General features: G+C 39.9%; 2 protein-coding genes across 4 annotated transcripts in view; both read left to right on the top strand.

Annotated features, from left to right (window-relative positions):
• LOC124172740 (zinc finger protein 268-like) overlaps nt 1-23,890 on the top strand; it is a 405,740-nt gene that overhangs the window by 52,960 nt on the left and 328,890 nt on the right. The gene's annotated exons all lie outside the window — the stretch shown is intronic.
• LOC124172742 overlaps nt 1-23,890 on the top strand; it is a 126,238-nt gene that overhangs the window by 628 nt on the left and 101,720 nt on the right. The window lies entirely within an intron of this gene.

The following is a 23,890-nucleotide window of genomic DNA, read 5'->3' as shown; positions in this document are numbered from 1 at the left end:
TCGATGTTTATTCTTGGATTCATGCATCAAGAGACCGGAAAATTGTGTCGAAGGGTGAGCAGATGTTTCATTTCTATATTTAAGGCGTGTTCAAGGTTGTCGTTCTTTCCCGGGCAACAAATTTGATCGATAATCCCACTGGGTCACGTTCTTTTACGGCTGTCGCGTCTTTTTCATAGTGTCTGAGTTTCATTTAATGAATTGGTGTGCGTAACGTGTTTGAACGTTCAAGGGGGAGTAATTATGGTGTCAAGCGACAGGTTTGAAGGTTATTCTTGGAGGCTCTACTCTGGGTAGCAATGTGAAATAGATTGCCCGTTCGTCGATACCGTGTTTCATGAGAGAAATTTATTGATGAAGTCTTCCTTTGAGAAATCGTCGTTATTTTTGTTCTCCCTTGTTTTTAAACGTGTAGATATCTTTGGAGAAATCTTTGGCGATTGTTGGTCTCTTTATATTTGATATAAGGGTTGTTGGTTAAATCTTCTAAAGACGTGTTTATAAGATGCATTTATTACCTGTGCAAGTACGCGCCTGGACAAATCTCGGATAGAAGCACGACAGTTTGATAGGGTTTTTTTCCTGGACTTACATTCATGCATTTTTGGGTTTTTACGCGGTGACATTTTGATGGTGAATACCTACGCTGTTATATGCATCAAATATACACGTGTTAGTTCGTTTTACGTGGGGTGTGTACTTGCGCAATCTGACGTACGTGTTAGAGTGCATTATACTGCGTATTGTAAAATTACAACGTGTTGTGAATGGCTGGAACGCATGCGAGAATGAATGAACGCAAGATGGCAAAATAGCCTCTTTTCTGATTTCGTCCATGTATTCGCGCAATTGAGATCCGCCAGATTGAGAAAAAAAAGCAGTTATGAATTGTCCAATTTCAGGCCCAGTTTAAAATATGTTCAGTCTTTACTTAGAAATGCTGATATTCTCAAAACGAAGTGAAGTTGGCGCAGCTAGGCTTTTGGGTAGTTGTCCGCGTCGATTGCGCTTAGTGACGTCACGAAGGTGAATCACACGGAGGACAACCCAGAAGCCTAGCTGCGCCTACTGCACCACTCTGCAGGAGCCTCTATCAACACAAAAAAAGGTGTACGTGACAATTACATAAGCACAATAACAGAATCATTTTCTACTGTGTACTTGCTTGGCTCTGCATCAAATCTATCAAAGCACAGCACAACCTGAGCATTATTTTCCAATGCATTATATGCAAGGAAGTTGTAAATATACTGGAGGGGGCACAACTGTTTCAGGGCGTTGAGTGCAGTGTGGCAGGTATGGGTCGGAAAGCCAAACATTGATAGTCCCATAAGAGTCAATGCTAACTATTTGGTGAAATATTCGGTCATGATCGTTGTTACTTTAAAATAAACTATCGCAAACAAACACACTAAACCTTTTTTCTATCCTTATTGGAGGGCTTCGTGAATATGTGCCTCGAATATCCTTTCCCAAGGAAAAATTACTGTCAATCACCACGGTTTGGCTGTGCAACTAGCTTAGCTGAAAATAACATTTTATATGTGTAAAATATCCATTTCCCTGCACATCCTCTGGTAATTAATAACATTACAGCTAATGGAAATCTTACGATAGCGGACCGGTCGCAATAATTGCATGAAGTATGTTCACAACGATTTATTATCACGATATGACTATATGGACAGTTTAAAATACACAGTATTATGATGTACGATCGGAAAACTCAGACGACAATGAAGAAGTAATTGTTGCATTTTCATTTTATAAATCAGAGGCGATATAAGGAATGGAATACTTGATTATATATGTACACTATTTGAGAATAAGTCCGAAAATGGTCAATCTAAGATGTCGGAATTCTGACCAAGATTAAAACTCCAATACAGCACCCGCAGAGTATTTACAACCTCCTTGATAATATAACACTAGTTCTTTAAGGAATACAGAGTTTTGTGTTCCCGATTTGCTCACAAAAGGAATGTGAAAATTATGTTCACTTCATGTGGCATGCTTTAAGATATCACCATTTGTGTTTGTTACTTTAGTTAATTATGCTGGCATCACCCCTAGTTTTGTTTAATGAATAAATCTCATGATTTCCAAGCCCTACATCTGTTGGATGTTCAGCCATTTGAGATTATTAAGCGTGATGCCAAATCTTGGTTTGAGTCGGAATTTTATGTTTGTCTCATTTAAGGATGATTCTCACTCACGGCTATATTTTGTATAGAAAATTGTTAGACAGTGAATACTTAAAATAGTGGCGCCGACTCCATGGGGGCCCGAGCCCCCGCTAAAATTCGTTATGGACGTGAGGAAAAAATGTGTCAGGCTTGTCGATTTTCCCCGGAGTGTCCAGATATCGAGGTTTGAGTTATTATGGTTCTAATCTAATGTTGATCATATGACTCTTCTAAAATGTTTAAAAAACTTAAAACTCGCTACAGTTGAGGGGCTCAAATACGGAATCCTGAAACATGGAAAACCAGAAATTCGGAATGGCTCACAGCTTACTGTGCTACATAAGCATCTACATATATATGTGTCATAGGTGACTGCATGTACACCCTTCGCTATGTAAAAATACGAGTGATGAAACAAGTCATCAGCTTCCCTCTCCTTGATTATATGAGAAATGGAGAATTCGCCTGTCCTACTTTTAATCAAAGAGGAGTTAATAAGAATAGGAAATACCTTTGGGAAGGCCCTCAAGACCAGACATCCAGAAAAACCGGAAATTCAGAAACCCTTTGGTCCCAGGCTTTGATTTGAGGTCCTAAACTGTACTTAAAAAATTTCCCGGGGCGAGGTTTTTCCCCGGTTTGGGCCCCGCCAATATTTTTTGTAATTCGGCATCCCTGACTTAAAATGTGGCATGCCAATTGCATTATAAATTTTCTTTACTCATTTTTATTTCAACAAACTTGCTATTCTTGAGGGAAAGATGACACAGTCCCACACTTCCTCTTGATTTTAATTGAATTAAACACATCAACGCTAACATTAATGGCCCCCATATGGCAAAAATTAACTACACAAACAAAAGTGATGTCCTTCAAAGACGATCCTTAAAGCAAAAGTCACATCCCATAGGGAACATGGATTGGGTTGGTTTGGTGACTAGAGTGTTGGCTTCTCACCCAGTGAGCTCAGGTTCAAATCCCGGCGGCGGCAGAGAAGTTTCAGAGATTGCCTGATCCCTGCTTGAGTGTTGTTTAGAGGACATTTCAAGTGCAACACTTCGTCCCTCAGATTGGACGTTAAGCCGTGGTCCCCTCGGCGCCTTTCGGTAAGAGCAGGCTAATGTTGACGCTGGGTTTCTCTCCACCCTTCCTTCCATACCTCTCCATCATAGCGCAAATGATCTAAGCTGTCGGTCGCCTTCTCCAAAATACAATTCCATACCTATGAAGAGTTAATGTTTGCAACCTAACCTATGGCCAGGGGCGCAGCTGGGAATTAAGGCTAGGGGAGATTTTAGGGGCAACTAAATCTGGGGGGGCGGTATACCCTCCAGGATAAGAGGGAGGTGTGGTGGACCTCCCCCAGAAATTTTTTTAAGATGAATGGTTCAAAATGGTGAGCTTCATGCTAAAATTTTTGATGTAAGTACAGTAGAACCTCAGATAACGACCACAATCCGTTCCAGAAAGCTGGCTGTTATCCGAAATGTTTGCTATCTGAAACAATTTTCCGCGTAAGAAATAAAGGAAATAGGAATAATTGGTTCCTAGCTCCTATTGACTCGCTATCATATGAAAGTTAGAGGGTTTTTCACTTAGATTAAATTCCAAGGGCATTAGCGGCTTGAAAAAGCTTCCAAAATCAGGAAATACTCAAATTTATTCGTAGGATCTCTAGGATTTGTCATCAAGTTCGTCCCATTTCGAAAGCAGTTGAAGCCATGCATGGCTTAAGACCATGGTCCGTCTGTTTAAAGCATCAATCTCAAAGTAAGTTTAGGTAACAACGGCGACCCCCTCAGGAGGAGACCAAAGATGCTGCATAGAGGTGGCATCAGTCTGTCCTGTCGAGGCTTTAATTATGCAATTTAACTGTTTTCCCAATGTATAAGTTACAGGCTATATATAGGTATTGTATTACTTGTAGACTTACTATTGTACACACTGTATCACTTTGTATCCATTTGAGATCGCACAGCACGGAACACAAACGTGTCCGCTACACATCTCTTCACAATCCAAGACAAATTTATAGCAAAATTTTTGGTCGTCATACGAATTGTTTATTATCAGAGGCGTTCGCTCAGGTTTCACTGTAGTTTGTTCAGGGCATACGTACTTCTATTGGCTGTATTTATTCTGTTTTGTATCTCATATGATTCACTATAATGGAGTGGGTGAATTTTCATTCATTAGGTGTAAATAGTTCATGCAGAGTGTCCATTAGGCGTGCAATTGCGGATTAAGTCTAGGGGTTTTTTCAAAAGTAACTAATACTGGGGGTATGGAATACAGGAGGTGTAGGGGTCCTCCACGGAAAATTTTTAAGATAAAGCGTTCAAAATGGTGAGTTAAACATTTTTCTTAGGTATATTGTATTAATCCTTACACTCTTGTCTAAGTATGTTAACCAAATTAAGTAAAATGGATTAAACTTAAAAGTTTCTATGAGCTCTGGGGGGGTTTTTATCTCCCAAAACCCCCCCACGCTGCGCCACTGCCTATGGCATCATCTTTTGGGGTAATGTTAACTGCTGTCGCAAAGTTTTCTCTACACAGAATTGTGCAGTGAAGGGGGTTACATTTCATGTCTCATCGGGGTATTTTAATAGTATGTAAATATCTGTGAATATAAACAGGGGCGGTCTGGGGTGATAGGGAGCCCTCGGCTTGGGTTCATATAGCTTATGTGAAAGTTACAGGCTCTATAGGTATTGTATGACATTGTATCACTTGTAGGGGGCTCATACTTGTATTACTTATAGGGGGGGACTTACCCGGCGCCTCCCTTTTCCCCCGGAAAATAGGGTAGTTTCCTTCATCAAAGAAAACGAAAGGCATTGATTGCGATTCGTTAAGCACCATTAGTGGATTCATAATATTCAAATTATTTGGTTTCACAAATTCCAGTTTAGACGAATGGCAATGGACAATTTTAACCTCATTTGAAAAAGGCCAGATTGGCGCCCATGCGATGCCACTCCACGTGACGTCACAGGGACCTAGTTTCTATACGAGTGGATAGGAGTTTTACATCGTCTGAGATTACAAATTCATGCATGAGGCTCAGAGCTCAGGGAAACATGTCTCAATAATCACCTATTCAAACTGGCTAGGGTCGGAAAGTTTTCCTTCGTGTGATAGGGTATTAATAATCCTTATTTAAGCCAAGCGTGCCTGCTAGCAGGGTACTTTGCTACCTGCTAGCAGCTAGTATCGTAGCGGCACTCATAGCCTCGTACCAAGGTGGCCTCACACGATGCAGATGGAAACAGAATGACGTCACACGCTTTCCCCAGAATTCATACTTGGCCGTCGCGTTTTCACGTGCTTGAAAATTTTCACTTTTCATTTAATTGCGAAAAATAGATATCGTCATTTAAAAATCTAAAAGCGTGAAATACGTACTCCAGTAGTAATAATATTTCGATTCAGGCAATAAAAAAATAATAGGAAACCACCCTATTATAACCTCATTTGAAAAAGGCCAGAAACTGCGTGCTCAGAAATGGATTTTGACTCTTTTTTTACTTTTAAAAACTACATAAAAGTTAATAAAAAGTAGCAGTTTAATCCGAAATACTACAATAGAAATTGATAATTTCGCGGCTAATAAAATTTAATAATGTATTATGGTTCAATTATCTACCTTGTGAATTTGTTCCTTGAAAATGCAGTGAAATGTAGGAAAATCTTAACCCTTTCAAAAAATCATCAGATTCTATTTATCTTCCGACACCTTTATTTTATTTATTTTATCGAGTCTTGATGCCTTTTTTCTGTTTCTGAATGTAGGATATCTGGTGTAAAGTCACTAATGTGGTTCTCGCCCATCAGATTATAAATTAAGTCATTATTAATATTTCTTTTGCTTAGTTACAACTTTTAAGTTGCATCTTTTTCTAATATTCCCTCAATGATGAAATGACCTTAACGTTTGGTAGACTTCTCCTAATATCATACCATATTTAGGGAACAGTTGACCCAATCCTTATTCATGGATACGAGCGTGCTGCGCCCGCTCCCAGCGGCCTTCCCCCGCTCTTTTCCATGCAGGTCCACAGGGGGATAGGCGCGTTTCTAATTTTAAAATGTAGAAAAAAAAGGCAGGGTCTTATTTACAAATTTAATTGGAATGTACATGTACAAATTGAGATCAGAGGACCTCTTTAAACACAGCATTGGAAGTAATTACACTATCCCCTGTCAAACGCACATGATGACTCATACTTACGTATCAACAGGGGACTTGAATGTGGAATCAGCCGCATTTTGATAAAAGTTATTTAAAGAATGCGAGATATTGTTGCAAATGAACAAATGTATCAGTTTGTGCGCCGTTAGCGTCAGGAATATTTGCCGTTTTTTTTTAATTATTTAAAAACCAATTTTAGGAAACAATAGCAATATTTAGGAAGTAAGATATGCCGTCGCATGTTCTCTGATAAATTCTGTGCATTTCGGTACCTCATTTGTAGAATTTGGTTGCGTATAAGTTGAGAAAAAGGTGTCTATACAGTAGAAATAATATAGAAGATTGGAATACTGGAAGAATCAGCACAGTCTTCACAAAAAGCTTCATTGCTGGAGAAGAAATCAGCGACCATGAATTAATATACATTCAGAATGTTCCCAGAATGCACATTTACGAAATCGGAGTCAGCCATTGCGCGATGTGTACTCCGGAAAATCTTTAAAAGCATTCAAAACTGTTTTTGACTCACCCTTCGAGTTATGAATCAGTATCGTCATTAGCTGTTTATTATTGTCGCTATTGTTTTGTTATTGCCATGGAGCGAATCTGCTTACTCGCATTCTGACGTCACAGGGCGTTTTTGTAGCACGAAAGAATTTATTAATTTTCGCGCAATTTGAAGCTCTGTAGCGATAAGAATATTTAGAATTATGAAGTCATATTTTGCATACGTTAATTCACTTACGTATCTATGCATGTAAAAAAATAACTATTTTAATTTTATGGGAGCACCCCATGCTTGAGTCTTCCTGCTTTTCAGGGACTTGGTAGACTTGAAGTAGGCCAGTTAGGTTGTTGCGGAACATGAAATACTACACCTTTATCAGGCCTCTCTTTACACAGTCGTTTATGAAGTGGTGCTTGATATCAATTGCCTTAGAGCATTCGTGCACCGCATTCAGATAGAGATAGGGCAACGATGCTTTCTGCAAATATGCCGAGCCAAGCACACATCTCCCTGGCCCCAACATTTTGTGTGGCATAGGGTAGTTTCCTTCGTCAAAGAACTCGAAAGGCAATGATTGCGATTCGTTACCCACCATTAGTGTATTCATAATATACAAATTATTTGGTTTTATAAATCCCAGTTTAGACGAATGGCAATGGTCAATTTCAACCTCATTTGAAAAAGGCCAGATTGGCGCCCATGCGATGCCACTCCACGTGACGTCACAGGGACCTAGTTTCTATACGAGTAGATAGGAGTTTTATATCGTCTGAGATTACCAATGCATGCATGAGGCACAGAGCTCAGGGAAACATGTCTTAATAATCACCTATTAAAACTGCCTATGGTCGGAAAATTTCCTTCATTTGATAAGGTATTAATAATCCTTATTTAAACCAAGCGCGACCTGCTAGCAGCTTGCGTCGTATCACCGCTCAATCTCGCCCCAAGGTCACCTCACAAGGCGACAGCGGGAACCGGGATGACGTCACACGGGGTTTTCCCAGCATTCCCACTTAGCCGTCGTGTTTTCACGCGCTTGAAATTTTTCACTTTTCATGTAATCGCGAAAAATAGTTATCGTCATTTAAAAATATAAAAGCGTGAAATGCGTACTGCGGGAGTAATAATCTTTCGATTTAGGCAGTAAAAAAATAATAGGAAACCACCCTATTGGCGTTGCGAGGGGGAGGCCGTGGGGGTCCAGAATCCCCTAACTCCGCCCGAAATATTAAAACATATTTTCTTAAAGAAAAAAGAAAAGATCGAAGAAAACAAAATATTGAAAAAATCATGAATTTTCAAAACATTTCTTCGACAAATGAATTTTTTCGATTATGAAAAGTGTTACAATTTGTTTAACCCTTTCTAACCCAGAGCTGATTCTGGGAGCCATTAAATTTCAAGACTTTTTTATTTTTTTATGTAAAAATTGTCTGCTCAGTCATCATTATTGTGGCAGCTAAGTATTTTGCCATTAAAAGTTACAGCACAATATAACACGTAGTTCAAATCTTTCCTGAATATAGCTGAAAATGCATACATTTTCGATGTTACCCAGAAGTGACACTAATTAATTAATTTTTAACGAAGTTGATTAATTTTATTTAAGATTGGTTAAGACTAAATCTAATATTACTAACATCGTAATCTAGAGGTACAGTGAAAAAATTTAACAGCAAAATGCTTAAATGTTAACTTCTGGAATTGGTAAAAGAATATTAATCTTAATTCAGTTCAGGAGAAACAGGGAAACACGTTTTGCTCAATGCAACCCAGTTTTCTCGCCTGGAAATACATTTTATATAATTTTGGCGCTTAAAATTTAGCTTTAAGCAGATGCAGTTATTGTATGTCAAAACTATAAAATAGTTATAAACAACTATTGAAGTGAAAACTTCTTTAGCGGCTTTACTTTTGCGGGATGGGGAAAAAGCATAGAATTCGCATGAGCGTCACCGACCCGACATCGCGATCGCTACAGCGAGATATACATTTCCGTCTTAAAATTCGTCTCTTAGAATCACATCCTCGGTAGTATAGTGGTCAGTATCCCCGGGAGACCGGGGTTCGATTCCCCGCCGGGGAGGATTTTTTCTCAATCTCATACAATTTAAAAAATTTTACAATGGATATTTCAACTACGCAGGCAGACTAGGTATAGTAAATAAACTTTGTTAATATATAGGCTGTTCAAGTCTTTTTGTTTAAAAAATATTAAAATTGAAAATAAAAATCTATAGTGTATATTGTATAAGTTCATTAAAAATAAAGAGCTCGTGCATGAACGTGCAGAAGAGTGTACTCGCTATAAAAATACAGGTCAATACAATTTAAGGCAGTTTCTTTAATGTGCATAGTGAACAAAAATAGGTTTAAAGCATATTAAGTAAAAGAAATAAAAGCGTATTATATTTTAATATATAAATGATGTTACTTTCTATTCACACACATCGTATTTTTTATACATACTTCATAATAAACAGTTTGCTGAAAAAAATAATTTCAATTTTTGTTGAAAAATGAGCATTACTGGAAAAATTAGTTCTTTAATAATATTAAATCTATATAAAAAATAAATGGATAATAATTATTTCAGTTTTCACTTCTGTCGGCCAGTCCTACGTCTGCTCCGTTTATTTTGCTTGTTTGATGCTTTGGGAGAGGGGGTAGGAAATATCCCCTCATCCACTCTACAGTAACGCCACTGGTGTGGAGATAAATGCGTGGACACGGTGTTACCTTGGAATATGATCGACAAATCGATTTGTCTTTCGATCTCTCAATCGTAGTACTAAAATTAAGTGTGAGAGATTTTCTAGGTTTTATCACGGCTTATTACACGAACGTTGCGAGGAGTATGGGATGGGGATTAATCACAAGAAAACTGAGGTTATGCGGTTTTGTAAAGCATCACGAGCGAGGAATGTGAGACTCAAGATAAAGGTGGGTGGGGAAAAACTTGAGCAGGTTGAGCAATTCAACTATTTAGGCAGTACGTAAGAGGAAAACGGATACAGTAGTAAGGACATCAGGAAGAGAATTGCATTAGCGAAGGGGGCGTTCATGAACAGGAAGGAGTTTCTGAGAGGATCGTTGTGTAAGAGTTTAAAGAAAAGGCTGGTGAAGAGTTTGATTTGGAGTGTAGCTCTCTACGGTGCGGAAACGTGGACACTGAGGAAAGAAGACGAGAGAAGATTGGAGGCATTCGAGATGTGGGTATGGAGAAGAATGGAGAGGGTGAAATGGACGGAGAGGAAAAGGAACGACGAAGTGCTGGATATGGTTGGCGAGGAGAGGCAGCTTTTAGATGACATACGCAGGAGACAGAAGGTATGGATGGAGTTAGTGCTTAGTGGTGAGGGGATGCTGAAAATGGTGTTGGAGGGTAGAATGTTAGGTAAACGAGGGAGGGGAAGGAAAAGAATAGGTTTTTTAGATAGATTGAAAGAAAGTAGGCCTTACAGTGAGTTAAAGAAGGCAGTGCTGGAAGGAAAGGGAGGCTCCCAGATCGCTTCTCGAATACTCCATGGAAACCTACCTTAATCGGTAGAATACTATAATAATAATAATAATTCACGGTTTTAAGATTTTCACGATTTATATGGGAACCCAGTCACGTCCATGCATTCCCGCATGCGATCTAGCCTAATGATGGTTTCCTGTTATTTTTTTTGCCCAAATAGAAAGATTATTACTCATGAAGGACGTATTCCTCGCTTTTAGATTTTTAAATTACGATATCTATTTTTCGCGATTAAATGAAAAGTGAAAATTTACAAGTGCGCGAAAACGCGACGGCTAAGTATGAATGATGGGAAAAGCCCGTGTGACGTCTGGCTGTGAGGCCACCTGGGTGCAAGGCTATGAACGCCAATACGATGCGGGCTGCTTGCTGCCGTTAATGGCGGTAGCGTAGAGTACTCTGCTAGATGGTAGCGCTTGGCTTAAATAAGGGTTAGTAATACCCTATCAAACGAAGGAAACTTTCCGACCATAGGCAGTTTTAATAGGTGATTGTTAAGAGTTGTTTCCCTGAGCTCTGTTCCCCATGCATGCATTGGTAATCTCAGAAGATGTAAAACTCCTGACTACTCGTATAGCATCTGGGTCCCTGTGACGTCACTTAGAGTGGCATCGCATGGGCGCCAATCTGACCTTTTTCAAATGCGGTTAAAATTGACCATTGCCATTCGTCTAAACTGGGATTTCTAAAACCAAATAATTCCTATATTATAAAAACACCAATGGTGAGCAAGGAATCGCAATCGATGCCTTTCGTTTTCTTTGATGAAGGAAACTACCCTATTCGTCATCTCGAAATGAGCAAATTGGCGAGAAGAAATGTTAAAAATATACCAGGTTCGTGCGACGTCGGATGCGTGTTCGTGCCTGAGGCGCCAGTTATTTTGAATGTTGAGGTTTTCATCCCGAAAAAACGTTTCTAGGGTTAGCATGATACAGGCCAATGCCCCTGTCTCCCCACGTGGCATTCAGTGATAATTGGCTTGACCCCTGACGTGTATGATACAAATGTTATAGAAAACCCTCAATAACTCCACTTACAAGTTGTCATGGAAAATAACCAATAATGGGTGGTTGTTGATGTTTGGGGGCGAAAGAGAAAAGGCGGAAGTTCAAAATAATCTTTTGGACTTAAAAAAAAGATAAAGAGGAAGAATAAAGGAGGTAAAAAAACAGTAAGTAGTGATAAGATACTTAATTCTATCGCTACTATACGAAACCCCTTAAAAGACTCTCGTATATTGTGTATACCGTATGTTGGCGCAGGGGCCCGCGAAGTACGTGAGCCGCGAGCAAAGGAGGGGAGGTAAGGACCGACAAAAAAAAACTTTATGGGACCGATAGACACAGGTAGATGGCGGGTCCGTTCGCCCGTGCCTTTCCTCCCCACGACGAAGCAACTATATAGCACCTCCAATAGATCTATATATATTAACTCTTTTTTACTCTCTCATAATATTTCAATCTAAATAGCATATTTGGTAGCTACTAAAAAATAGCCAAGAAGAATATTTTAAAACACGAAGTGCTCAGATCGTAAATAACGAAATGTTCGAAAGTTATAACAAAACATACAGTATAACGGCTAACTCTTCTTAGCTTTTTTTTAGTACTTTACAAATATGCTAATAGCTATATTTAATAGGGTGGTTTCCTATTATTTTTTATTGCCCGAACCGAAAAATTATTACTCCTGGAGTACGTACTTCACGCTTGTAGATTTTTTAATGACGATATCTATTTCTCGCGATTAAATGAAAAGTGAAAATTTTCAAGCGCGCGAAAACTCGACGGCTAAGTAGGAATGATGGGGAAAAGTCCGTGTGACGTATTTCTGGTTCCAGCTGTCGCCCTGTGAGGTGAACTTGGGGCGAGGCTTGAGCGCTAATACGACGCAGGCTGCTAGCAGGTAGCTGAGTACCCTGCTAGCTGGTAGCGCTTGGCTTAAATATGGATTATTATTCCCCTATCAAACGAAGAAAACTTTCCGACCGTAGCCAGTTTTAATAGGTGATTATTAAGACATGTTTCCCTGAGCTCTGTGTCTCTTGCATGCACTGGTAATCTCAGCCGATGTAAAACTCCTATCTACTCGTATAGAAACTAGGTCCCTGTGACGTGACGTGGAATGGCATCGCATGGGCGCCAATCTGGCCTTTTTCAAATGAGGTTTTAATTATCCATTAACATTCGTCTAACTGGGATTTGTTTAGCCAAATAATATATGTTTATTATGAATATACTAATGGTGGGCAACGAATCGCAATCAATGCCTTTAGTTTTCTTTGGTGAAGGAAACTACCCTATTTCCCCGTGAAACTCGAATCAATGTGGCCGTCAGCGACGCGAATGGCGATTTCTGCAAACTCGTTTAAATGCGCGGTAAGTGTCAACACTTGATCATTTTTTTAATATTCCTGGCGACTCCGATCAGTTTTAAACAGGGATAGCAGGTGAAACGAAACGAGATGTTTTGTTTCGACCTGCTAACGAAACGAAATTAAGAGACCTCGGTTTAGTATCGTTCCCTCACGAAATTAAAATCATCAAAATGGTGCGCGGAGTCATGTATTGCACTCGCGTGTCTTGATTTTTGAATTTTCATAAAACAATAAATAAATCAGAATTGAGAATAAAATCTCCTTTAAAATGACGTATCATTCATTATTGTGGCATGCACTGAAGTCCAGATATAAATTTGCAAAGTACAGCGGCACATCATTTTCACGTCGAAGGTAGGTTTATTATCGTTCCCGCACGAAATTAAAATCACCAAGGAGTTTAGTTTCGATCCAGGACGAAAAGTTACTTCCGGGAACGAAACTAAATTAATCGAAACTCCGCTGCTTATAGTTAGGTTTCGATCCTAGAAGTTGAGTGGAGGGGGATAAGAGGGAATAGTTTCGACCCATTACATACGTGTAGATAAGTTAAAGCATCGAGCTTAAAAATGGAACGGCCAGTTTGCGTTCACCGTTCTGCTGTTTGTGGTCAAAATATGAGTGCCCCTCGCTGGGGCGGAGCTGAGAATCAAGGCTAGGGGGGGGTTTTGGTGCAACTAATACCGGGGTGTGTGAGGGTACGGAATACCCACCAGGATAAGCGGTACGGTACGTATTATTATTATAGTATTCTACCGATTAAGGTAGGTTTCCATGGAGTACTAAAGAGGTGATCTGGGAGCCTCCCTCTCCTTCCAGCATTGCCTTCTTTAATTCACTGTAAGGCCTACTCTCTTTCAATCTATCTAAAAATCCTATTCTTTTCCTTCCCCTCCCTCGTTTCCCCAACATTCTACCCTCCAACACCATTTTCAACATCCCCTCACCGCTAAGCACTAACTCCATCCAAACCTTCTGTCTCCTGCGTATCTCATCTAAAAGCTGCCTCTCTTCGCCAACCATATCCAGCACTTCGTCATTCCTTTTCCTCTCCGTCCATTTCACTCTCTCCATTCTTCTCCATACCCACATCTCGAATGCCTCCAATCTTCTCTCGTCTTCTTTCCTCAGAGTCCACGTTTCCGCACCGTAGAGAGCTACACTCCAGATCAAACTCTTCACTAACCTTTTCTTTAAACTCTTACACAACGATCCTCTCAGAAGCTCCTTCCTGCTCATGAACGCCTCCTTCGCTAATGCTATTCTCTTCCTGATGTCCTTACTACTGTATCCGTTTTCCTCTAACGTACTGCCTAAATAGTTCAATTGCTCAACCTGCTCAAGTTTTTCACCACCCACCTTTATCTTGAGTCTCACATTCCTCGCTCGTGATGCTTTACAAAACCGCATTACCTTAGTTTTCTTGTGATTAATCCTCATCCCAAACTCCTCGCAACGTTCGTATAACGCATCCAATAGGGCCTGAAGTCCCCTTGCTGACTGACTGATCAACGCCTGGTCATCCGGGAATCTCACTGATTTGAGCATCATTCCTCCCACTTTTATCCCAGCTTCTAACTCATCCCACGCTTCCTTACCATCTCCTCAGCGTACACGTTAAAGAGCAGCGGCGATAGAGGACAGCCTTGCCTCACACCTCGGCCAATGCTTGCCCACCCAGATTCTCCGTCCGCTATCCTCACTTGCGCACGTACGAGATTAATAAATTGCTGCGGAATTTCAAGATAAATGGTTCAAAATGGTGAGTTTTACGGCTTTCTGAGGGATATTTTATTAACCATTACCCTATTCTATTAGTAGTATCAATCCAATTAAGTAAAATGGATTAAACTTAAAATTTCTCTAAGCTCTGGGGGGGGGGTTTATCTCCCAAAACACCCTCCCCCCCCACTCGCTGCGCCTCTAGCCCCACGCATTTAATGGCGGTAGGCCGAACACCTTTTACATTCAACCATAATCTTACTCGGTGTGTGGTTCGAAACTAAAGTGTTCGAAGGTGAAGCACGTGGTCCCTCCGATGCGAAATATTACCTGTGTTTCTTCTCGTCCCAGAGTTTTAGTTTAGTTTCGACCCTAAGTAGTTTTGACTCTTATTTCGTTTCGACCTTGAGTTTACCTCCCCGGGTTTAATTCTTTTTCGTTTCGTTTCTGGATTTCGCCCCAGGGAACGAAACTATTGAAATTTTGCTAGTTTTGACTTACGTTTCGTTTCTCTTGACATCCCTGTTTGTAACACTTGACGGACCAGACCCGTTAATTTGAGGTGTACATCTACTTGCGTAATCATATTGCCTACAATTTGGGGTGCACACTCTTGGATGGATATCCCGGGAACCAAAGGGTAGAAATGAAATATATTTGAGGTGATACACCTCAAATGTCTAAAGAGTCGTTGTAAAAAACAGAAAAGTGATATAATAATTAGGGATGGACGGATTCAGGATTTTTTTCGGATCCGGATTCGGATCGGATCCTTATTATTTTCGGAGCCGGACTTTCGGATCGGATATTTTCGGATCCAAATGCATTTTCAAATTCCTGACGCTGAGATTCCCCCGATGATTGTTCAATCCCATGGGAAGAGTCGCACTATGTGCCAGTCGTATTTTGCTTTTTTTTATTTTCCACGGCTTAAATTCTCCTACATAACCTCTGCGAGAGCTTTCAAACAAAACGGTTCATGAGTAGGACAAGAATCGCATGCGACGGCGCATTCGAAGATAGAATCGGAACTCTTTCCTACCTTATTGCATTCACTGAAGCTATTATTTAAAATTTCGGATCCAGATCCTGTGTCTTCCGTGACTTTGGAGCGGAATAAGGGTAATAACCGCGGATATTTGAATCCGAGGTATCCGATCCGACCATTCCTAATAATAATCCTAGAGAGACATCATATCCAGTTATGTCGGAAAACACGCAAAAATATCAAAACTTATAGTGGGATACGGCACATTTTCCCTGTATCCGATTGCAAAAATAACTTTAACTATTAATTTTCTTACCAAATGGGACAAAATTGGGGGGTGTCCCGAAACAAATTCGAAAACTTCTATTCCTGACTAACTCAGGTACATTCTTACCCAGGGGTGCCGACTTACAAAAAATATTTGGGGGGCCCAAACCGGGGATATTGCCCCGGTAAATTTTATAAGTTGTGAATTTTAAGTTTTTTAAGCATTTTAGAAGAGTCATATGATCAACATTAGAACCCTGTTCACTCAAATCTCGATATCTGGACACTCCGGGGAAAATCGACAAGCCTGACACATTTTTTCTCACATCTGTAACGATTTTTGGGGTGGCTCGGCCCCCCTCAGGCCCCATGGAGTCGGCGCTACTGTTCTTACCATCTATTTAATCGTCAACGTTCAGTCAACCCCTGGGAGCGTGGATAGGCCACCCGCATTACCCATAAGAAAAGCATTGCGAAGTCGACTCTAGCTTTCGACACCGTTTTTACTATTTGCAAGGGGAATATTGGGCTTAAATTTCAAACACACATGCTTCATAGATTGAGGTGTTTTACCACAACTTCCTTTTCCCGCTTCCTGCCGTGAAAACGGCCTCGGGCCTCCAAACGTGAACTGTTTTTATTCCCATAAGAAAATCATTGGAATCCGTGCAGTGGGTTTTTCTATGAATTTTAAAAAATACTTGTAATCGGCGTTAGATCAAATAAATTACTCGGTTACAAGGCTAAAGGAACGATGAATGTTAAAGGATATTATTTTCGAATAATAGTCAATCCATAACCTAGCATAAAACTTTTTTTTCCAAACCTCTGGTTTCCACAGCCCTATTTCCCGTGAGGAAAGCATGGCGTGGCATATTGACCTTGCAATGACTTTTAATACTACTTTCAATTGGAATATTCGAATGGAATTTTGAAGATACATTGGAAATACATTAAATGCATTACCCATATGAAAAGCATTGCAGGAGTCGACTCTAGCTTTCGACACAGTTTACAGCACTTGCAAGGGGAATATTGGGCTGAAATTTCAAACACACGCGCTTCATAGATTGATGTGTTTTACCCACAACAGCCTTTTCCGCCTTCCTGTCGTGAAAACGGTCTCCGGCCTCCAAACATGCATCGTATTTTATCCCATAAGAAAAGCAATGCATTCCATGCAGGGGGTTTGATATGAATTTTTAAAAATACTAGTAATCGGCCTTAGACCTAATAAATGACTCAGTTACAAGGCTGAAGGAAAGAAGAATGTTTAAGGATAATATTTTTTAATCATAGTCAATCCATAACCTAACAAAAGCATCATTCCAAACCCCTGGATAGCCCACGCGTAAGGAAAGCATGTCGTGGCAGAGTCCTTGCAACGACAATTTTCCGTCCTTTTAATTGGAGTATACCAATGGAATGGAATAAGGACCACCCTAATATATATAGATATCTCTATCCTCAATTTCACGTCAATAGGGTTGTTTCCTATTATTTTTTACTGCCTAAATCGAAAGATTTAGGCAAAAAAATACAGATAAAAACTGATGTGTACAAGGGAAAATGCGCATTACCGTAAACACGGGCTACTTTGGTCTTCGGGTCCTTCTTAGACAGAAAAATAAAATAAAACGAAATGAACTCTTAGGCGGTATTTGAAATAACTCTGGGTCGAACCGCTAGGGAGTAGAATCGTTGAAGTTGCCTGATTATTCAAATTATTCCACTGTGTACCGCTAATTAGTAACCCCAAAAGTTGTGCGATTAGTGAAACCTCGAGCAATTCTTTTCTCCCAAACTTCGTTGTGCACAAGACCCGTATTTCCTTTGACGAGCTAACATAGTAATTTTTTTAGAACAGTTTTGAATGATTTATGTCGTTCTGTTGTTAAAACTCTGTGAAACACAATGTCTCTAATCATTTTCACATCTATTTAAATAAGTTCCGGTAAGCTATAAAATACATTGGCGCCGACTCCATGGGCCTTAGGGGGCCTGAGCCCCCTCAAAAATTCGTTATGGGTGTGAGGAAAAAATGTGTCAGGCTTGTCGATTTTCCTCGGTGTCCAGATATCGAGATTCGAGTTATCAGGGTCTAAAGTTGACCATATGACTCTTCTAAAATGCATAAAAAAACTTAAAACTCACTACTTTTAAAATTTCCCGGGACAAGATCACCGGTTTGGGCTCCCCCCCCCCCCCAATATTTTTTGTAAGTCGGCATCCCTGATGAAATACGACCTACTTTGGCCCAGATTCCTTTGGGCAAAAATAGGCCGCGCTTTTACAAACCCATTCAGTCTCTATGTTACTATTAATAGGTTTCAGAATGTGTAGTGGGTATATTTCTATAGCACATGTTTGTTTTTAGCTTGTTCAGGATACCCTACAACTGAAAGCGTTTTCCTTGGAGGCGAAAATATGCTGATTACAGTAGGAGATGCCTTCGAAGGTGTTTATGAACATTCGTTGAAATGACACAAGGGCAGGATGCAGATTATTTCAAAATACCCAGATTCGCATTTTCGGTCTATGCGATCGCTTTTGGGTGCTCGGGCGGGACGAGGTTAGCCGGGGGGGATGCCATGTACAAATGGGTGCTGGGAGCAGACTCGTGCCTCGTTCACATTACAATTGCTCTAGCGATGCTCGTCGGAAAAATCGTGCATTCGCACGACGATGGTTAAAATCTGTGCTACCCTCTAGTGCTGACATCTTAAATGAACGGGAAATTGACGGTTAGCAAAGCTGTTGAGGTGTTCAGGGTCAAGATATTACTGTCTTCAACGTGTATTTACCGAATAATTTTTCTTCCGCCCATTTCATTCCTTCCTAGGACAAATACATGAAAAAATAGAGCGAAGAGAGCTTCACGAGCTCTTCATCTTTCTCTTGTCGCTTCCTCTTCCGGTCTACCAGCGCCTAAACATCGCATAGCGGCAACGGCCGGAACTAGAGTAACTATTGCCAGAACATGCATTCACACTGGTATTTCGGCCTAACGATAGCTGGCCGAACTAGCCGCGCGAATGCATGCCCTGACACATTGTAACGTTTTTTAAATATCCACTACTAACTTAACAAATAATTTCAGTACAATTCAAAAACAAGCTCTATATTTTGAAACTTGGGAGCACAAAACAACATCAAAAAGCCACCATGACTATTACAATACCATTTGTACTACCCGTACTACCACTCACTGACCCAATGCCATGAACTGCACCAGTGGGGATCTTGAGTTCTGCCATATTCCTTTCCTTCCGTTCTCTTCTCCTCTCGTAGGCGCCTCCTTTTCTCTGCGTTCTCTTCTTCTCCCTGCCGATCTTGAATTCTACCGTATCTCTTCCTCCGCTCTCTCAATACACCGCTACTTTAGTCTTTCTCCCGATCTTTCTTTATAACAAGTCTACCTCCTCTTTCTCTCCATACGCGACTCCCGCTTGTCTATCCTCTCTCCGCGTCCCTCACTACCATTGTTAGTTTTAAATTATTTACAAACAACATGGTGGCTTGTTTACATTACGTTACAACATGGTGCGTATAATAGGCACCATGTATACCTATTATACCATTCATTTGAACTTCATATAAAACCACCAGCCGCCACTGGTTCTAAGAAGAGTGGCAGTGAAGAGAAGCCTTCTAAAAACCTTGAGGATGAGACGGAACGACTTCGGTGCCCAAATTATGAGGCCTGATTGCTTGAGGAAAGGAATCGTCGAAGGCCGCGAGGAAGGCGTGTCGGCATCGCTCAGAGGGGCAGTGATCTGACGCGCGGAAAAGGCAGCGACGCCCAAGGTCACGGAACAGGCAGGCGATTAACGATTCCCAATGGCACTGCGTGGAGGAAGCCCAATACGAGGACGCATGCCTTCTCTTCTACGTTCTTTATTACCCGTCCCATATGTAACTCATTCAGGGAGCATCCCTTGACATTCAGTAAAGCATATTTTCCGAAGGATCCACAATTATTTTGAGCCGCAGATCATGTTAGGGTAGTTTCCTTCATCAAATAAAACGAAAGGCATTGATTGCGATTCGATACCCACCATTAGTGTATTCATAAAACACAAATGATTTGGTTTTAGAAATCCCAGTTTAGACGAATGGCAATGGTCAATTTTAACCTGATTTGAAAAAGGCCAGATTGGCGCCCATGCGATGCCACTCTACGTGACGTCACAGGGACCTAGTTTCTATACGAGTAAATAGGAGTTTTACATCGTCTGAGATTACCAATGCATGCATGAGGCACAGAGCTCAGGGAAACATCTCTTAATAATCACCTATTCAAACTTCCTATGGTCAGAAACATTTCTTCGTTTGATAGGGTATTAATAACCCTTTTTAAAGCCAAGCGATACTTGCTACCAGGGTACTCTGCTACCTGCTAGCAGCCTAGCAGTAGTGGAGTGTTCGTCAACGAGCAGCTCGAAGCGGCATAGCCCTTGGGCATCCCCAATAGGGTAGTTCCCTTCATCAATGAAAATGAAAGGCATTGATTGCGATTCGTTACCCACCATTAGTGTATTCATAATATACAAATTATTTGGTTTTAGAAATCCCAGTTTAGACGAATGTTAACGACGAATCTGGAAATCCCGAGAAACGTTTCTGCACCTGATACGCCGGGAAAACCTAATATCATACAAAAAGTCTAACTTTTCCTTTACTAGGTTTATTTGTGTTGAAGAACCAATCCTACACTATTTATAAATTGTGTAACAATGACATGTGCTAGCATTCTATTGCAGTAGATTCCGTTCAATGGGTCCACTGGTTACTTGGGGCAGCCGCTTAATTGGGGCAGATCTTGAAGAACAGAACCCAATAGAGGAATATCCCAGAGTATTCTCCGCTTAACTGGGACAGCATGCCGCTTTATCGGGCCATGAGTCGGCGACATAGACTCTATACACGCGTCGAAATTAAAGTTTTTTGTTTTCAGAATACTATTTTAAAATATTTTTCTCCTTTGATTTACTCTTATTTTTCACAAATTTTCCTATTCTTGCCCTATTTTGAAAGCTCTTTTTCTTATATTATCCGCAAGAGTATAGGACTTTTCTTTAATAGGACTTAGTAAAAGACATTCATTCCGCGTCGCCCGTGGCTGTGAAAATATTTTTGACAAAAATGTTTTAATTCTTAAAAATGATAATAAATTATCTAAACTCGCTGATTTATTAATCAAATTAATAGTTTAATAAAATTATCTTGCATTACAAACATTCTTAAGTCTTTTTTCTATCATTTCAACGTTTGTTTAGGCCCATATACAAGATAGTTCGTCTAATTGGGGTAGCCGCTTAATTGGGGGAAAGTGCACAAGTCCCGATATGTCCCTATTAACCGGAATCTACTGTATTCCTATGTATGCATACACTATTGATTTTGCCGATCACTGTTGGAATGTTTGTATTAAGATATTTCGTTGCTGTTGTTGATTGAATAGATATCAATTTGATTCAACTCTTTTATCACATGTAATAGTCCTGCTGATACATCTTAACAATTTAAAATATACTCAGTGTAAACAGATCACATAAAAATAAATAAAATAAAGGTGTCAGAAGAATAAAGAGAAAGTGATGTTTTTTTGAAAGTGTTTTTCCAAAAACTTATTTATTTTTTTACATTTTTATTATTAAATTTTATAAGCTGCGATGATCTCACTTATCGCAGAATTTTTTTCGGAAGAAATTGCTATTTTTATTCACTTTCACCTAGTTTTTTAAAGGCCTGTTTACACGGTACATTAACCCGCACGAGTTTATGTCTAAATGTGTGAACGCGAGAGTGAACACGAAATTGCACCATGTAACCACCCAACTTGTGCGAATACATGAACGGAAAATAGAACCCGTTCTAATTTGGCTCATGCATTCGTTCATGTTCCGTTTCGGTCCACCGAAATCGTTCACGCAAACAGACTTTAACTTGTACGTGTTCATGTATCGTGTAAACAGGCCTTAAGAGCCAGAATAGCGTCAAAATCCATTTCCGGGCATGCTATTTCCTAAAATTTTCCGGGGTAGTGAGGAAAATAACTCCCCACAGCAGAGCTATTTTATTCAGAATACTGAATTAGAGATTATGTTAGGCCTTTGCATGAATGTGTAAGGATAATTTGTTAGTATGAGTGACGTTTTTTGGACCGTGTGGTATGCATGTGGGAATCGAATTGCATGCTGGTGATTGACCACCCCCTACCAAACACACTATGTGGTGGCTCGCAGGGTATTATGTAATGTAGATTCCCACCCTAGTTAAACTAAGAGTCAAACAGTTGAGGGTCGGAACTAGATGTACATTTTTCTTGTGTAAATTGAATTCGTCAACGGCTTACCAATAAGTCCTCTATCGGATTTTACTAAAAATTTTAATCTATCCGCCAACGATAACTGAACACGTTTTCTTTCAGAGGCGATGGTAAACTTGAAACCACAGCGTCGATGTTAGTCCATTCTCCGTCGTAGTATACGGAATGCCCTCAAAAAAAAAGAAAGCCTTTCAGCGTACCTCTTGCAGTGCCCAGCGATTGCGTAATAAGAGTCATTAGTAGCGATATTTATTAATTTTACTTTCTGGTGGTTATTTTCCATCACTATCATATCTATTATCCAGATATAAAAGTGAATGTGGCCATATCGCATCCACACGCTTGCCGCGTCGCCGTACACCCCGCTACCGCTGGCCAGAACCGGAGTCGACCGCACGCTCAAAAAAAAAAAGATTTAAAATTCGCGGTTGCAAGTTGGTTGGCAATATTTTACTTCAGATTCACGATGTAGAAGCTTCATAGAACGACGTGGTATAAGTCACTTAGCGGAAGTCGGCGGAGTTATCTATTTTTTCTTTACGTTTATGTAAAAAAAATTGTCTGAAAACAGGCTCCGCCATTTTGTTACATATCTATGGTTAATGATGAATCAAAATCTTTGGAAACCCTCCGAATCGAAGAAATAGAAGTGCTAATTAAGATGGTATAACATTTTTGTCAGTAAAACTATTCACGAAACCACCGCACGAGGATAAAGTTGGTAATTTTCAGAAAAAATCGAGGGTGGTCGTTTTTCGCTAAATTTGTTCAACTTTGACCTCAAATATATCGTTAACGTGAAGGCACAGGATAGAAATGATTTGTAAAGTTATGCACGATTTATTTGAAAGTAGGCATGCGAAGTTTCAACTTCTTTGCTAAAAAAATCGTTTTTGAGGTTTTGGCAAGCTTTTTTCGATTCTATAGCCCACTGTGCGACGCTAAAGAATGCCACAGTATCAGGTCAACGACATACTTGCTGACTCAATCAGAGCGAAGAGAGAATGTGTGCTAAAGGAGGGGGGTTAGGAAGACAGTAGCCAATAATAGAACAGAACTAGGAGGCATCATCACCCGCCCAGCGCCTATACTAACTTCGCGGAAGGAAGGAGACTAGCGCCCGAAGGGAAAGGCGTTATTTTGCTAATCTTATTACCAAGGGTAATCTTATTACTATATTAGCATCTGGTGACCCTGGTTTTCGGTCTACGCACGTATTTATTTATTTTATTTATTTAAGGAGTTGCTCACATACAGCATTTCTGCCAATTTATAGTGACGCAGTAACAAACATAAAATTTTAACATAAAAAATCTGAACAAAGAGTACAGGCATAAGATAGTAAAGAACAAAATAGAAGGCACGAGGAAAGGGAGATGGAGAGGGAGGTTTATTTATTCGCCGGGGAATGGGACATGGAGAGTTTGACAAATGAGTTTAACCCATTTACGGCCAACGTTGCGAAAACGCAACAATATTGAGAATTGCAAAAAAATTATTTCAATTGAATTTTATTCATATAGAATTCGCTTTTTTCGTTAAAAGTAAGTTTAAACTGATTTTTAGTGAGATTATAATGACATTTCATAAGTATTTTGACATTTAAAAAAATACTCAAAATGTGTTAATTTTCAAGTCACCTGTTACTCAGGATAAATGATTTTTCCTAATAGTAACTATTCCCTTTATTAAGTTTTTCATTCGTTCATATGAACGACGAAATTTCAATTAGTAGATTTTACAGCTTATATTTCGTCAGGAAGTCAACATTAAGCGAAAATCGGATC

This window comes from Ischnura elegans (genome assembly GCF_921293095.1).
Source record: "Ischnura elegans chromosome 13 unlocalized genomic scaffold, ioIscEleg1.1 SUPER_13_unloc_2, whole genome shotgun sequence".
NCBI classification, from domain to species: domain Eukaryota; kingdom Metazoa; phylum Arthropoda; class Insecta; order Odonata; family Coenagrionidae; genus Ischnura; species Ischnura elegans.
The sequence above is the reverse complement of the archived record's forward strand: the minus strand, read 5'-3'. Positions and strand labels throughout refer to the sequence as shown.